We start from the raw sequence: 17,742 nt of genomic DNA, 5'->3' as shown, positions 1-17,742 counted from the left end.
GAATAAATAGTGCCTAGGGATTCCTTGAACTTTACTCCACACCGCTTCATTAATTCTGACCTTCTTAATTATGCATTAAAACAGCAAGCAGGAAGGATTGGAAGAACAACTGTGACTGGGAGAGAGAGAAGAGAGAGAGAGAGAGAAGAGAGGGAGAGAGAGAGAGAGAGAGAGAGAGCACATAGACTGGGCTTAGTGAATAAATGTTTACTGACTACAGGAGCAGCAAGGCACCTTTTCTGGGTCTGTTCAATTTCTACCTTACTTATTCCACTTGAATCTTAATGAAGGAGTCACAGAAATTGTCCCAGATCCGGCTGCTCAGTTACTGTGCCGGGAGGGATCTGTAACCCAATTGTGACCCCTGGAGGATGGTCCCGGGTCTGCCGCCGGAGCCTCGGGATGGGAGGAGGTTTTGGGTCTCCGGGCCTTGGGAGCAGACTGGAGAGCTCCCTGCCTATCAGCGCCCGAGCCGGCGGGGGAGGAAGACGCACGCACCGCGGATGTATACCTGTGTGTTTAATATCTCCAAGCTTCTGTAGCATGTTCCCCAGAATGGGCGAAAGGTCGGAGAGGGTGCAGCAAGTGTTTCTCTCTCCTGTCCCTGATGTTTTCCGGGCGCTGCGGAGCTCCTGATAGCATCAAAGTGCTGTATCTTTTCATCGAGGGTGGGGTGGGGTGGGGTGGCGTGGGGTGGGGTGGGGTGGCGTGGGGTGGGGTGGGGTGGCGTGGGGTGGGGTGGGGGGGCTTCATTACCAGCAGGTATTTCCGCAGGGGAAGGGGTGAACTGGGTAGGCGATTGGGGAGCAGTACCTTCCTCTGAGAGTGGAGACCTGTCTTGTGTTGGGGAAGCCAACAAACAGGCCTCCAAACGGATTGAAGTCGTTCTCTGAGAAAGTATGAAAAACCAGTTGTTCTGTGGACGGTTCAGGTGATCCTGAGGAACCTGCAAACACATTCACCCCCGACTCCCTTTTTTAACCAGCACAGATGAGCTGTACTTCTGCTTGCAGCTGTTTGGGGGCCTGCGGCTGTGAGCAGTGTTGGTGGTGGGGTGCTGTGTCTGCCCAGAGTCCCTACTTTATTGACATCCTATTGCTGTCTCTTTTTGGTGATGATGTTTACTGCTTTGCTAAAGGCCTTCGGATCTGGGTGTAAGAGAGACACTATGGAAATGTGAATCGCCCTCTCCTTCTCCAGCACCTTTCCTGTGACAGCAGTCTGCTCCAGCTCATGGGGCGCACACGGTGCTGTGCTTTGCTTTTAGGCAATTTGTTTTTATAAGGGAAGCACCTGTGCTGAAAAGCGTTTTGGTGTTTTTTGTTTTTATTTCAGTCAACTAGAAAGATTTTTTTTTTTACTGTACCTGCCAACCTCTAAAACCAAGAATGTTCCCTTCATAAATTATTTTAAAACAATTTCTTGAACCAAAATATTTTATGTTACCCAAAGTTTTCAGGTTCTAAAGCCTCTCACCTCTACCACTGGAAGGGATAGGTTATACCAATTACTATAGACAATTGATTTCTGCAGATAGGTAGGTATAAATGTAGATATAAGGATGGATTGATTAAGATTCTTGATTTTAACAAACACTTCCAGTATTCTGGGTTTCTGAGGGGATCCCAAAGAAAGGCAGTACCCACTGTTGTTTTCTTAGACCTTCTAAAATCAACAGTAATACTAGATTGAACTCCATCGGTTAAAACTATCAGCAATTTCATGTGGCACAAACTAATAGCTATGACATAAGGGTGTCAAACATGATAACTGCCATATGAAAACTGAAATATAAGTATTATGAAATTTTAAAGGTGTGGAAGACACATCTGAGTGAAAGTCACCAATAAAGACTTCTGGGTTAGTTGAAACTCAAATAGGATTCTGGAGAGGAAGAATGAGCATGAGGGGTATGTGGGAACAAGCATAGGTTCCTGTTCATGTCGAACCTAGAGGAGATGCTGAAGGTGGGATGACAAGGGAATTGGGAGCTGTATTTTACAAAGCTTTGATCCATGTGACATTGACGTTTCATGCATAGAGATTGAGAACAAAATAGGATGCCCTGGAGGGAAATGGGAGTCTGGAGATCCTGTTTCATCACTGGCAGCAGTTTCACAGATAACAAGAGTTAATGCCAGGGGGAGATGCTGGCAGGCAGTCATACTGAGGTGTGGAGCTCAGGGCTTGCTTTATGTTTGAGGACTCTCTACATGGAGGTAAGTATTGCAGTAACTGGAACAGATTCAGTTGCCAAGGTGCAGAGGATACGGCACAAGCAATTCCTTAGGTAACAGGAGAGGAGCCGGTATAGGAGGCATCGTCCATCCAACTGACATTTTCATAGATAATTGGGGAAAGAAAACTACTAGTAAAGAATGTTTGTGCTGTGAAAAGATGGAGGATGAGAAAGAAAAGAGCCTTTGGACTAGGTGATCTTGGCGGTGACTTAGGGACCTTTGGGCCAGGACTGTAGTTGGAGAAAGCCAGCTTGCAGGGCTTCAGCATGAATCATGGGACTTCGTCATGGGCACAGCTCAGCTGATCATCGAGGGAAGGAGAAACAGGGAGTTCCTGGAGGAGCAGCAGTTCCTGCACTGTGTTGTACCTTTGACAGCCCTTGAGTGTGCGCATGGCTGACTGATACAGTTGTAATCAGTGTGAAAATGCAATTTTATGTAGTGAATTTCTTTCCCTTAACATTATATCATAGGCTTTTTCCATGATGTTGTCTAATCTTCATTACTAAGTGTCTAGATGATCCTCTGTAATGAGAGTGTTTATATTATATATAGGGAGCATCTAGTTTTTAATATTACAAATTAAGGCAAAATAATTTTTTAAATGGTATCTAATATACTTAGAGAATATGGCCTTTGTGTTTCAGTTTGTATGAAGTATTCTCTTGGTGTGCCCAATTTTCTTGAAGAGATCTCTAGTCTTTCCCATTCTATTGTTTTCCTCTATTCCTTTGCATTGATCACTGAGGAAGGCTTTCTTATCCGTCCTTGCTATTCTCTGGAACTCTGCATTCAGATGGGTATAGCTTCCTTTTCTCCTTTGCCTTTCGCTTCTCTTCTTTTCTCAACTATTTGTAAGCCGACCTCAGACAACCATTTTGCCTTCTTGTATTTCTTTTTCTTTGGGATGATTTTGGTCACCACCTCCTATACGATGTTACGAACTTCTGTCCATAGTTCTTCAGGCACTCTGTCTATCAGATCTAATTCCTTGAATCTATTTGTCACTTCCACTGTATAATTGTAAGGGATTTGATTTAGGTCATACCTGAATGCCCTAGTGGTTTTCACTACTTTCTTCAACTGAAGTATGAATTTTGCAATAAGGAGCTGATGATGTGAGCCACAGTCATTTCCCGGTCTTGTTTTTGCTGACTATGTAGAGCTTCTCTATCTTCGGCTGCAAAGAATGTAATAAATCTGATTTCAGTGTTGACCATCTAGTAATGTCCATGTGTAGAATCTTCTCTTGTATTGTTGGAAGAGGGTGTTTGCTATGACCAGTGAGTTCTCTTGGCAAAACTCTGTTAGTCTTTGTCCTACTTCAGTTTGCTCATTTGTAAAATTGAATTAATAATAATACCTCTCTCATTGGGATTTTGTGAGGACTAAGTTAATTTATGTAAAACTCAGAGCAGAGCATGGCATATAGTAAACACTGTCTATATGTTAGCATTTATTGGCATCATCACTATCACAGTTGTCATTATTGTTTTTATTACTATCAGGGTCTAAGCGATCACCTTAAAGAACATGACAACTCTCCATCATGAATTATGACGAGTATATCTGCAATAATTTAAACAGTTAAGGCAATGATAATAGGATGTATATTTTACTGGGACAGTAAAATGTGTGTGTGTGTGTGTGTGTGTGTGTGTGTGTGTGTGTAATATTTATACATTTTAACTGAAAAGAACTTTGTGGAGTTTATAAATAAATGTTTGACCTTCACATTTACCGGCTTTACTTAGAATAGTAGAATTTGAATTCAGAAAACTTACAAAGACTTTACTATTTCTCAGATATTTACTAAAAATAGACACTTATGGCTATGCTGTTCAGCAAAGATTCATCACGACACTATTGCTTTTAAAATGTATTTTTATAAAGTAGATATCTGCCACACACTATATTTGTTAGAAGTAAATTGGAAAGACCTATACATTTTTCCTACTTCATAAACAATGTTTCTGTCCATGTTTTTATTATTTTGCTTATGCTTACAAGTATGTAATTTAAAATATTGGTGTTTGACATATTATTCACAGTGAACTGATATTTTTTTTCTTTTTTGGCTCTTGTAACAGTATTCAGGGACTATTCAAATGTCACCCTTTCTCCTATCCTCCAGTTTTAACACACTGTGTATCAAGAATCCCTGAATCACCTTTATATAATCATCAATTTATTATTCAAAATTACACAAGGAAATTAAGGTTCTAACGTAGCTGTATATACCAAAACTGATGAAATTTGCAATTAGACTAACTGTTAAGATTACCAGGACTTGAGTGTTTAGATAAGATTTTTGTTTGAGCAGAATCTACTGTATTCACATAACCTGTATTATTATTAATATTATTAATATCAGTATAGATTATTAGCCAGTGTATTAGTTAGAGATCTCCAGAGAGACAAAATCGGCAGATAGATAACAAAAAATTGATTGCGCAGTTTTGGAGGCTGACAAATCCCTAAACCTATAGTCAGCAAACTTAGTTTCATTCTGAGTCTGAGGACCTGTAACCTGGAAGAGGTGATGGAGGTGTTCCTATGTGAAGATTGGTAGGTAGGTCTGAGACTCAGGATGCTTCGGGATGCTTGAACTGATGCTTCAGTTCAAGCCAAAGGCTGCCTACCCCCACCCCACCCCCAACAAAAAAAACAAAACAAAACAGTGTCCCAGATAGATGGCCGTTGGGCAGGAGGAATTCCCTCTTATCCGTGGGAGGGTCAGCTGCTTTGTTCAGACCTTAAACTGAGTGAATGGGGTCCAGGTACATTGAGGAGATCCATCTGATTTACTCAGTGTACTGATTCCAGTATTAATCTCATCTGAACACAGCTAGACTGACATCTGACCAAATGTCTGGACAGTCCATGGCTCAGACAGACACACAAAATTAACCATCACAACCAGGATGTGAGAAACCTTAGTATATTTAACTAGTGTTAGCAGAAAGTTACTCTATTTGTAATAATGAATTAGATTTTCAAGTGAAGTGAAGTGAAGTTGCTCAGTCGTGTCCAACTCTTTACAAGCCGGTGGACTGTAGCCTGCCAGGCTCCTCTGTCCATGGGATTCTCCAAGCAAGGATACTGGAGTGGGTTGCCATTTCCTTCTCCAGGGGATCGTCCCGACCCAGGGATCGAACCCGGGTCTCCCACATTGCAGGCAGACGCTTTACCCTCTGAGCCACCAGGGAAGTCTAAGTAGATTTTCAAAGTAGAAAATAAAATATGACTTTATTTTACATAGAAATGTTTGTTTTGTAAAAGAATTCATTCAGATGAATGGTCAAAAATTCCTTTCAGTAAATACTCAATTTAATGATGTTTACAATGTATATATACATTTGGAGACCATCATTTCATGAAATAGATCATTTTTGCAATAAGTATTAAAAATACATCAGTTTATTACCCCTATTAAGCTTTGTAATATGACAAGGTCTGAGTTTGGAAGATCAGAGACATTAAGATTTAAATAGCTTGTAAATATTAAAGAAAAAGAAATGACCGTAAGAAGCCAAATTATTTAATTGACTATGTTTTAGTAATACACAATACGTATTTCAAAATTTGTGAGTAATGAAAAGTGACTTTCACTGACAAAGTAAACTATGTCCATTTGTAAGAATATTTATCTATTTAAAAAAATATTATGTATTGTTTTGATCATATCTCTAATGAACCTGCTAAATTTTCAAATTTCTAAAACTTCACAAGAGCCTTGTGAATACCCTATGTGTTTTTTCAACTGCCTCTAACATAAGTAAATATTGTTTAGCTGAAGTTTTGAGAGTTGATGTTTTCTTATCCTTCACATTTTTTCCAATATTATCATTTCCCACTTCACATACTTAGGTTGTGTTTTTCTGATTATAGAATTAATATATGCTAGTTATAAAAATTCAAACAATAGGGAAAAGTGTACAAGGAGACCTCTAACTCTGCTTATATGTTTTTATATTTAATAATGATTTTTTCTTTATGGGCTAATAGGTATATTCACACATTTAATCTTATAATTTTTTTGCTTTATTTCTATCAAATTTTCTTATATTGGAATTATAAGCACAAGTATACCCGTGGGTTATTAAAAAACAAACTTTTTATGTTTCTACAAGTTTTGTTATGTCACAGTTTAGTGACTTAGATGTTGAGAAGCTGGTAAATTGTTTCCATGTAAGTGTTTTACTGCAGACTAATGAGTTATACATCTAATTGCAAGTTTGATGGTTATGTATTATTATGATATGCAATTAGCTGAATATGAGTATCCCTTGATATTTTTATACAATGTTAGAATACATGTTTCCAATCATCTAGTGCTACTATGGAGAAGGCAATGGCACCCCACTCCTGTACTCTTGCCTGGAAAATCCCATGGACGGAGGAGCTAGGTAAGCTGCAGTTCATGGGGTCGAAAAGAGTCGGACACGACTGAGCAACTTCACTTTCACTTTTCACTTTCGTGCATTGGAGAAGGAAATGGCAACCCACTCCAGTGTTCTTGTCTGGAGAATCCCAGGGACAGGGGAGCCAGGTGGGCTGCCGTCTATAGGGTCGCACAGAGTCGGATACGACTGAAGCGACTTAGCAGCAGCAGCAGCAGCAGTGCTACTATTTATAGATGCTGTGTGTGTTGGTTGCTCAGTCGTTTCCGACTCTGTGCAACCCCATAGACTGTAGCCCACCAGGCTCCTCTGTCCATGGAATTCTCCAGGAAGGAATACTGGAGTGAGTTGCCATTCTCTTCCCTAAGGGATCTTCCCTACCCGAGGATCCAACCTGAGTCTCTTAGGTCTCCTGCATTGGCAGGCAGATTCTTTACCACTAGTGCAACCTGGGAAGCCCTAAAGATGTTTTACACTATACACTATAAGCAAAAAATGTATAATGAGAAGTTGTTGCTGAGAAAAAGAATATGAACCAGCACATGAGCTGCTTAATGTTTCCATAAAGCGATGCTGAATAAAAGCCTCGGTGTACTGAGGAGAAGGTGGACTGGCAGCGGTGGCATATACACTGGTTGGGACTCTCCCACCTGGTTTTACTTTCTGTATGTTTTTTCACAATGATCATAGATAATGTGACCATTATAGCTTGCTATACAAGATGGAGCACTTCGTATGTGAAGGAAGGCTCTATTAATGATTATTCCAGAAAAAAAAAAAGTGGATGCTGACAGTGCCCTGGGAAGACAGAGACAAATGGTCACTCCAGGAATCGGGCAGTATTTCTCACATTTAAGAGTCTCAATTTCTTCTAGAAATAAACTGTTTTTTGGTGCCTTCCTCCAAGCACTTTGGGAATTTATAGCTTAAGACCATAATCTTATTATGAAAATATTTACATTAAACAAATACTTTTATCTTTTCAAATGGTAAAATATATTTTTTAATGTTATAATTCATCTGATATCACAACATTTTCATCAATTTCTTATAATCATCAGTTCCTAAAGGATATGTCCACAGGCCAGTTGGAGAAGCACCGTTTGAGTATCTTTATTTTCTTTATATACTAATATGTTCTATTTTGTTATCAACAAGATTTTAATAGCTTTAAGGGCTTCCCTTGTGGCTCAGCTGGTAAACAATCTGCCTGCTCTGTGGGAGACCTGGGTTCGATCCCTGGGTTGGGAAGGTCCCTCAGAGAAGGGAAAGGCTATCCACTCCAGTATTCTGACCTGGAGAATCCTATGGACTGTATAGTCCATGGAGTTACAAAGAGTCGGACATGACTGTGCGACTTTCACTTACTTACTTAAAGAAGTAAATAAAAATGGCAAAAATAGAGGCATCAGCAAATATGTCATCTGGCACAGATTTTATTTCTGGGAAGATGGAATACATAGACTTTTACCTACTTCTCTTGGTAAAACTGTGGACATTACACATAAAACAAACATATGAAGATTCAGAAAGGAGGAAAAAGAAATGCAAACTAGCTCGAAACCTCAGGACTCAAGGAGTAATATGGGCTTGTATTTCTTCTACTTCTTTTTTAATCAAATATATTCAATACCTGAAGCTGGTGAAACTAGTACCTGGAAATGCCATCATGTGCAGAGAAGAAAGAAAAAAAGGAAGAAAGAAAGAAAGTCTTCTCTCAATCTAAGAAGCACAGTATACTGAAAATATAGAAATCTTTTGGACAGTTGCTGTAGTTTGCCAGATAAACACCACAGTGAAACCGTGGCCCCACCCTCACTGCCACCAGCAGTGAGGAACTCAAGGTACAGGTCCTAGATGGCCGTCTCATGCGACTGTAATGATGTGCTTTATATAACTGCTATAGTCAGAGAAGACTGTTGGATGGTGAGATTTGACCTTCACCTGCCGGCAACAAGGTACCCCTCCCTATCATTTCTGAGCTGATAACGGAAGAGCCCTAGTGGAGAGTAAGGCCTTCTACCGTTTTAAAGCAGTATCAAGATCACTTCTACCACACTGCCAATGGAGACTGCGTGTGGGGCTGAAAATCACCCCCATACAGCAATAATGAGGATCCTCACTTCATGTCATGTGTCAACAGATACCAACCTGGGTCTTGGACTTATGTTTCTACTGGCCATAGTAAGTGGAGCCCTCCCTTTTGCAGCTGGAGCAATGTTATAAACAACAGAAAGTTTAAATAAAAGTCTCATTATGTAAGGACACTTAAAAAGACACTTGCTTCTTGGAAGCAAAGCTATGACAAACCTAGACAGCATATTGAAAAGCAGAGACATTACAAAGAAGTCAATATATTTCTGGATGGAAAAATGCTAATAGAAATTGTCACCAGCAAAACTACCCTCTAAGAATGAATCAAGGAAGGAAATTCTTTAATATGAAAGAAAATGATACAAGAAGGAACTTTGGAACATTAGGAAGGAAGGGAGGAAGAATACAGTAAGCAAAAGTCTGGTTAAATACAGTTGACCTTCCTTCTCTTCTTTGGTGTTCTAAATTATGGTTCAGGGTTGTAGAAAAATTTATAACAATGTCTTATATAGTTCTAAATGAATGTTGAAAAACTGTTCAAGACAAATGTAAAGAGAGAGAGAAAGGGACATAAAGGGAGTAAGATTTCTATACTTGAACCTATAAAACATCAACCGCAGCACAGTATGACAAGTCATGAATATAAAAGCACAAAGCAACTGCTAAGTTAGGCGAAAGATTAAAATACAAAATAGTGACAACACTGAATGCTGGTGAGGATGTGGAGAAACTGGGTCATTGATATAAAATAGCATAGCCACTCTGGTGGAGAGTATGATGGTTCCTTAAAAAACTAAACTTATATTTCCTATATGACACCAAAACCAGTGTATGAATATTTAACAGCTTCATCCATATTAGCCCAAATCTGGAACCAATCCAGATGTCTCTCAACAGGTGAAATGATTGCACAGACTGTGATCCATCCATACCAATGATAAAAACAATAAAGCAGATATTGAAATATGTAACATTTTGGATGAATTATGCTGAGTGAAAAAGAGCCAATGCCAAAAGGTCATATTCCAAACGATTCCGTTAGTTTAGCATTTTTGACATGAGAAATTTGGAGAAATGTAGGAGAAATGAGTGGTTACCAAGGGTAAAGGAGGGTGTGGGAACAGGAGAGAATAGTGCGTGACAGCAACAGGGACAACTGGAGGGACCCTTGTGGTGGTGAATGTTCTGTATCTTGACTGTTACCAATAGTATCATTGTGATGATATACTGTATTTTCTTAAGATGCTGTCATGGGGGAAACAGGGAAAAGAGAAACGGGATATTTCTGTAATATTTCTGACAGTAACTTGTGAATCTACAGTATCTCAACATAACGTTTAATTTTGAAAAAATCACAGAAAAATTTAATTTCTTCCCTCTTTGCCATAGAAGATAAACAGGTTTTTTATTTATATCTGCTTTAAAGGAACAGTGTTTATTTATGTTAGATTTTTCACCACAAGAAATTGGAAAATAATTTAACTGATTCTCAGAGACAATGATTAATTCACAATAAAAGTCAATAGGTCAATGAAACTTATAAAATTATTAAGGCATCTTTTTTGAATTATTAAAGAGACTCCTTAGCACCTTATAGGTCTAAATTGGCATGGTTAGTATTTCTTTTAAAGGCTGTACCGAATATTTCAAATAGATGAAAATATACAGTTCTTAATGGTTGGTGCTCGAGTTGCACATTTTCCAAGTTGGTTTGAGAGTGAGTGATACACTATAGTCTGAGGCAATAAACAAGCAGCTCATGTGACTGTGGTGGACATGCTGGTTAGGGAAGACCATTCATGTGAATTTATACACTAGAAGGAATTTAGGGATGAAATGGTTTCATTTATCAACTAAATTTATTTAACTTTTTGTTTTTACTTTCTCTTTTGATTATAAGACAAAGAAAAAAAAAAGGCTAGAGTAGAACCTACAGTGCAGTTCCACCATGATTTTTTTCTTTTTATATAAAAGAAGCATTATGGAAATTACAGTACAAATGGCCAATATGTTTTACTTAAAATTCTTTTTTTCTCTGGCTGTAAGACAAAAGGAAGCCAGGTTAGATACCATTATACCAAGAACAATCATTGTATGATTTCATTGTATTTGAGAGTACCTTCATGTAAAACACTTCAGGAAGAATACAAAAATTTTTCCCAGAGGGTTGATGTGCTGCTGGAATTGACTGTTGGTGATATTCATGTAGGTAAAAATGTAGATATCCATTTGAGTTCCTCCAAACAACTGGTGTGTTATTGTAGCAGCTGATACCTACTGCAGAGTGTCAGGGTCTAGAATCAAAAGATGATAATCTGTTCAGAGTGAGTGCTCTTTTCAGAAAGACCCTTATTTTATCTGTTTGTGTCTGATTGTTTATATGGGTCGGAAAGGATCTCCAAATTACTTACCTCTTTGCATAATTCAGAACCCTCAGAAATGTTGTTTTTCTGTTGAAAGGAAGTCTTGACATTTTTGTGCCCCTGCGGACTTATGAAACATCTTTGAGGATTGCCACGGATAAATACAGACTTGAAGGCGAAAAAAAGAGAGATTCTTTTAGCTTATAGGAGGCCGAGGATACACAGCCTGTGGATTTATTTAATGGGCTTACATCTCACAGACGATCCCATTGCCCTTACTGTGTTCAAATTGCAAGGCAGAAAATCTGAGGGGAGTGAAACTCCAGAGCACCCCAATCCCCCGATCTTAGCCTAGGATCTATTTTATTAGCGTAAGAAAGGCAAAGCCTGTCTCAGAAACTGGACAAAGAGGAGTGATTGCACACTGTGAAATCTGACTGCTCTTCACTGATGTCCTCATTGCAAATATTCCGTTTTGTTTTCTCTGTTATTGGATTAAATTCCGTCATGCAATTGACCTGTTGGTTTAAGATTTTATTTAATATAGTTATCATCCTTCCCTAGGGTGGAAACATCCCCTGGAGAAGGGATTGGCTACCCACTCCAGTGTTCTTGCCTGGAGAATCCCATAGATAGAGGAGCCTGGTGGGCTACAGTCCATGGGGTCGCTAAGAGTTGGACAGGAATGAGCAAGTAACACTTCACATCCTTGACAGAATAATTTAAGACTCAAGAATTTGTGTATACCATTCACCCTAAAGCTTCCACACCAAAGATTGATCAGCCACATTCTGCCTTTTCCTTCTTCTCTCTCACGGAGTAATTGTAACGAGCCTGAGATTATTGTCATAGTACAATGAAACGTTTTATATAAAAGCACTCTTTAAAGCTTATATATCAAACTCACTTAAAACTGATCAGTATGAGAAGATGTATTCTCCTTTGTTTTTGGTTTGTTAAGTGTGCTTGAGTCACAGGTGAGTATAAGGAATAGATTAATGGTAAATATTCACTCTGCTGCCTTTCATTTTTTAGATAAGGAATAATGAGAGATAAAGTCAAAAGTGTAAGAAAAATAATTTATTTTAGTTCTAACTTCAGTGATGCTCATAGGATAGAGAAAGCAAAATTAAATAGGGTAGGGAGAGCTTTATTTTTTTCTCCAACTGTTGGGTTTAATATTGATAAGAATACAATTTTCTGAAGGCATTTAGCAGCAGAAGTTAAATTACATTAGCATTGAGTGAGTCAGGGTTGCCACACTAACCTTTCTAAGACACTAAAGGATGTGGTACGAGCGTATCTTTTGGCCATATGTTAAAACAGAGGACATATTCAGACTCAGGCTAAAACAGAGGACAGATTCAGTTAATGGAAGCAAAACCTCAAGTACTCCTGATCTGTGATGCAAGCTCATGACTTAAACAGTGTAAGTAGAGTGCTCTAGTCTTAATTACTTGCAGATTAAAAAAAAAAAAATTTGTTTTAGCCTTTCGTGCAAATATATCTTCATATAGACAAAAACACATTATTCATCCAGGCAATGCGATTCTTTGGGAAGAAAGTTATAAACTTTGTGAATTAATTTGTGTAAACAGTATTTCATTGAGGGTTTCATTCTGTTATTGAATTTTGTCTTGCCATGATATATTTTCTCTTCTATAGTAGATCTTGATCTATTTGGATTCAGAGACACCTTTCCCATATGATTTAATAGTAGACTAATTATGGCATAAAGCTCTGCTTTTTAAATTGATGGAAATATTCTGACATTAGAAGGAGAAGTGAGGAATATGAGAACCCACTGATGTTTATGTTTTGGAGTACATCACAAACTTTGTTTCAAATGTGTGGGCTTTTGAAACTCAATACAGGTTTTGCCAAGGATATTTTCTATATCCTTATGTATTTCAAAGTGAATTGAATCTGTGTTTGCATTGCACATATGCATAATTCATCAAACATTGCTCTGAAAAGAGAGAAAATAAAAATAAAAAGCTTATCTAAGATATCTCCAATGTTACTTAATACTTGGTCACTAAGAGCTTTGGAACCTGTGAGAGTAGGTAATACCTACTTCCTCAGTTTACCTGTTACCTCTCAGTCAGTTCTTTTCAATAAGGTACATGCTTCTATAGAAGGCTAAATGCCTTTTATATCTATTTTTAGTCCAAGTTTTTTTTTTTTTTTTATGATGTCCTCTCCAACATACACCTCTGCCATATATAACAGAGGTGTTTAAAGTTCAAGAGGGTCATATACTAGGTAAAATCATTTAGTTAAAATTCTACTTGACTTTCTGATACATGGTTATATTGAAGTTGGTATGAATCACTCAAGTCAGACTTTCTAGGGTGGGCAAATCATTTACATTCTCAAGTCTTTGTTTTTCTCATCTATAAAAGGAGATAGTAACAGTGCTTGTATTTTTATAGGTTTTCTGTGTGCATTAAGTGAGATTATACCTGCAGAGGACAGACATAAGCACATTTTAAACTATTATTAATTTCCTTTGATGAATAATTCACAAAATCACAAAAAGAACAAATATTTTCTGATATGCAAAAAGTTCATGTTGAAAATTATTTTGTTTTGAAACAGTCCAAAAAGGAACACATTTGCTTCCTTCCAAATTCCTATTCTACACTCAGGCTAACCTCAGAATGGCATCATATGTATTATTTTGGGAGCTCTTCTGGCTTAAGTCTTAATGATGCATTGTTATTTTAAGAAAAGAACCTTTTATGAAATGGTAATACAGTTTACCTTTTTCGTTAATGTGCTGGAAATTTCTGAACTATTTTATTTTAGGAACAACTTTACAAGTAAACTTAGTGTTCAAAATCTGTTTAATGAGGGGCACCTAATAATTTGAGATTACTCCTAAGAGTTTGTGAGTCACTCCAATGTAAAGCAGAGGGTAAGAAGATTAGGAGGGTTTCTGAAGAGAGAAAAACATTATTCGAACTACTTAAATGACTCATTTGTTGTCTTTGTAATGTATAAGCAGAATGGCAATACTAAATTTACATAACCTATCATTCTGTGGATCACAATAAAGTGTGGAAAATTCTGAAAGAGATGGGAATACCAGACCACCTGACCTGCCTCTTGAGAAACCTGTACGCAGGTCAGGAAGCAATAGTTAGAACTGGACATGGAACAGCAGACTGGTTCCAAATAGGAAAAAGAGTACGTCAAGGCTGTATATTGTCACCCTGCTTATTTAACTTATACGCAGAGTACATCATGAGAAATGCTGGGCTGGAGGAAGCACAAGCTGGAATCAAGATTGCCGGGAGAAATAACAATAACCTCAGATATGCAGGTGATACCACCCTTATGGCAGAAAGTGAAGAAGAACTAAAGAGCTTCTTGATGAAAGTGAAAGAGCATAGTGAAGAAGTTGGCTTAAAGCTCAACATTCAGAAAACTAAGATCATGGCATCCGGTTCCATCACTTCATGGTAGATTGATGAGCAAACAGTGGAAACAGTGTCAGACTTCATGTTTTTGGGCTCCAAAATCACTGCTGATGGTGATTGCAGCCATGAAATTAAGATGCTTACTCCTTGGAAGGAAAGTTATGACCAACCTAGACAGCATATTAAAAAGCAGAGACGTTACTTTGCCGACAAAGATCCGTCTAGTCGCTATAGTTTTCCCAGTGGTCGTGTATGGATGTGAGAGTTGGACTATAAAGAATGCTGAGCGCTGAAGAATTGATGCTTTTGAACTATGATGTTGGACAAAACTCTTGAGAGTCCCTTGGACTGCATAGAGATCCAACCAGTCCATCCTAAAGGAGATCAGTCCTGGGTGTTCATTGGTAGGACTGATGTTGAAGCTGAAACACCGATACTTTGGCCACCTGATGCGAAGAGCTGACTCACTCCTCATGCTGGGAAAGATTGAGGGCAGGAGGAGAAGGGGACGACAGAGGATGAGATGGCTGGGTGGCATCATCGACTCAATGGACATGGGTTTGGGTGGACTCCGGGAGTTTGTGATTGACAGGGAGGCCTGGGGTGCTGCGGTTCATAGGTTCGCAGAGAGCCAAACATGACTGAGTGACTGAACTGACTGATCATTCTGTAGTCCATTTAAAGCTAGATTAAATTTGTATATTTTTGTATCTGTTTTGAGTGCTTTAAAAGGAAAAGATTGATTTCTTATAGATCAATCTTCATGTTTTGCTTATATTGTGTATTCAGTTCAGTTCAGTCTTCAATTCTTGCTTCAGGTGGAAGAATGTAGCAACAGGCCATCACCTTTTCTAAAGTATTGGATTTTAAAAATTTTGATATTATTTTGTTTTTATTTATTTTCTTGACATAAGAGACTGATGAGAGAGAGCATCAGACCACTTCTCTGAATGAATTTTGTATCTATAAATGGTGTTTTTACTGAAACTAGAAAATAAAAAATAACATAGAAGACAGACAGTTGTTGATATTTCACACCCTGGTCTCTCATTAAATTTATTTGTGCCTTCGTGATATATATTCTGCTTACAAGTTCCACCTCTCGCCCTCCACAGCATTCTTAATCACCATCCATCCTCCACAAGGCAAACTTCTGGGTTCTTCCAGCAACTCTAATTGGGTTAAATACAGCAGTTTGCTGGCAAACTGTCTCTCCATAATAAAAAGGCCGAAATGTTGCTTCGGAGGTTCAGTGGTATAAATCCTCTCACTGTGGTCTTTTTCAAGGTTCTGAAGGCAGAGTTGGAAAAAGATGCTCCCAGTCCCTTGTTATGAATAGGCATGGGCTGGTTCACCACAGCACCCAGATTATTTACCCCCGGAGCTGTCTTGAGTGTGCTGGAGCAAACACACACCCTTAGTATGATGTGCCTATTATCGTAGCCCAATATTTTATTCTGGGATTAGTGATTTGACTTATATAGTTGCATAGTCAGTTTAAACATTTAGCTCTTCTTTATAAGGTCTTCATTTTAGCCAGTTCTTACATTCTGTATTTGTATAAGTGATTTTTTAAACATTCAGTTAATATCATGTTACTGAGACACCGTTAAGTCTCATGAGTACGATATGGATCCTCCTCCTAACTGCCTTACAACCTGGCTGGATGATTATTGTGTGCAACTTACAGAGACCGTCCAGCTGAGTTTGAAGGCAGGTTTTGCGCTTTATTAGCTTTGTGAACTTCACATTAGTTAAGCTTTCTATGTGTCAATTTCCTTCTCTTAAACAGGAAAAGTAGTATTCCTACCTCACAGGATTGTTACGAGAGTGTGAGATGTGTCACTATTAGTGAAGGATGTGTAAATGTACCTGGTGCATTGCAAGCGCTCCTTACAATTAGTTGCTGAAATTGCAGTCACATCACTGTCCTCTCCCTCCTCACCATCACCATCATTCAAGTGCTGCCCAGAGGAGCAAGGAATGGTGTCTAAGGAGAAACAGGAGCTGAGACTTCAGGAGATAATCACGAGTTTTCTGTATGAAAAGGGGTGAGGACATTTTATGCAGAGATAATAAAATATGAAAACAATACTAAGATCTGAACAGTTTAGAAATTCAGTCTTTTTCTGTTACTGACCACAGTGAAAGATTGTGTCAGGCAGTACGGTTAGGAGGGTGGACTGGACCAAATGCTGAGGACCCTTGCACATAGCTTTCAGGAATTGAGATGTGATTTTTGATTCTTTCATGGAATGTTTCCTGAGTGTCTATTCTATATATGTGGTCTGGGTTGATAATCTGGGAGAACAGTGGTAAACAGGACATACAAATCCTGCCCCGCTTGTAGGGAGCTTTCTATATTGGAGCAGACAACAAGAAGACCCATATGTTTTAGGGAGTTACATGATCGGTTTGTGTAGAGGGTGTGATGGAATACAGGGAGAAGCAAGAAGAAGGTGGTCAGGCCACTGAGGAGACCACCTTCTTCTTGCTTCTCCCTGTATTCCATCACACCCTCTACACAAACCGATCATGTAACTCCCTAAAACTTTTGTGTTCATTGCAGTGTGAGCAGTGCTAAGCCCTGAACTCAGGCCATAATGGGGAAGAAGGACATGGGGTCGAGGGGCCCAAGAGAACCTTGAAGTAGGATCTACCAGATCAGGTACATTGGAGGGCATGGCTGTTGTGCATGACAGCTAGGATGAAGGAGTGATCCCTAAATGGAAGGCTTCTGAATTCCTGATTCGTGGGTTTGTAACAGCTAAACAAATACGGGTTGAGCTGTTAGGATGCAACTTGTCATCTTCCAGGGGTGGGCGAGTCACACCGGGAGCCTACGTGCCATGAGCAATAAGGAGCTATTAAAGGTTTTTATCAGAATACCTTGAAGGTGAAAGGCACATGTTAAAAAGGACAATATAGAAAGACATAAGGGAGTCAGGTGTCTGATGGGTCATGGAGCCCCTGAACCAGCTCTGGACAGCGTTTGTCAGGTCTTCTTTTTACATGTGTAACACAAACCCCCCATTTGGTTATGCTTCCAGAGGCAGTGTTCTGCTCCTTGTATCCAAGCTCAATCATAACTGTTGAAACTATTAATAACAACAATGGTAAATTTCATATAATGATAAACTCTTTAGAATGAAAAATAAATGGGCATAAAAGTAGGGATACAACCTTATAGGTATGGGAAATTTAGGAAACTTTTCTT

At 38.7% G+C, this 17,742-nt stretch overlaps 1 protein-coding gene across 6 annotated transcripts in view; it reads left to right on the top strand.

The window, feature by feature from the left end:
- PRKN (parkin RBR E3 ubiquitin protein ligase) overlaps positions 1-17,742 on the top strand; it is a 1,216,903-nt gene that overhangs the window by 218,948 nt on the left and 980,213 nt on the right. The window lies entirely within an intron of this gene.

Source organism: Giraffa tippelskirchi, chromosome 9 (assembly GCF_054371585.1).
Source record: "Giraffa tippelskirchi isolate mGirTip1 chromosome 9, T2T-mGirTip1v1.2.pri, whole genome shotgun sequence".
Lineage (NCBI taxonomy): Eukaryota > Metazoa > Chordata > Mammalia > Artiodactyla > Giraffidae > Giraffa > Giraffa tippelskirchi.
This window is presented reverse-complemented; position numbering and strand designations above follow the sequence as displayed.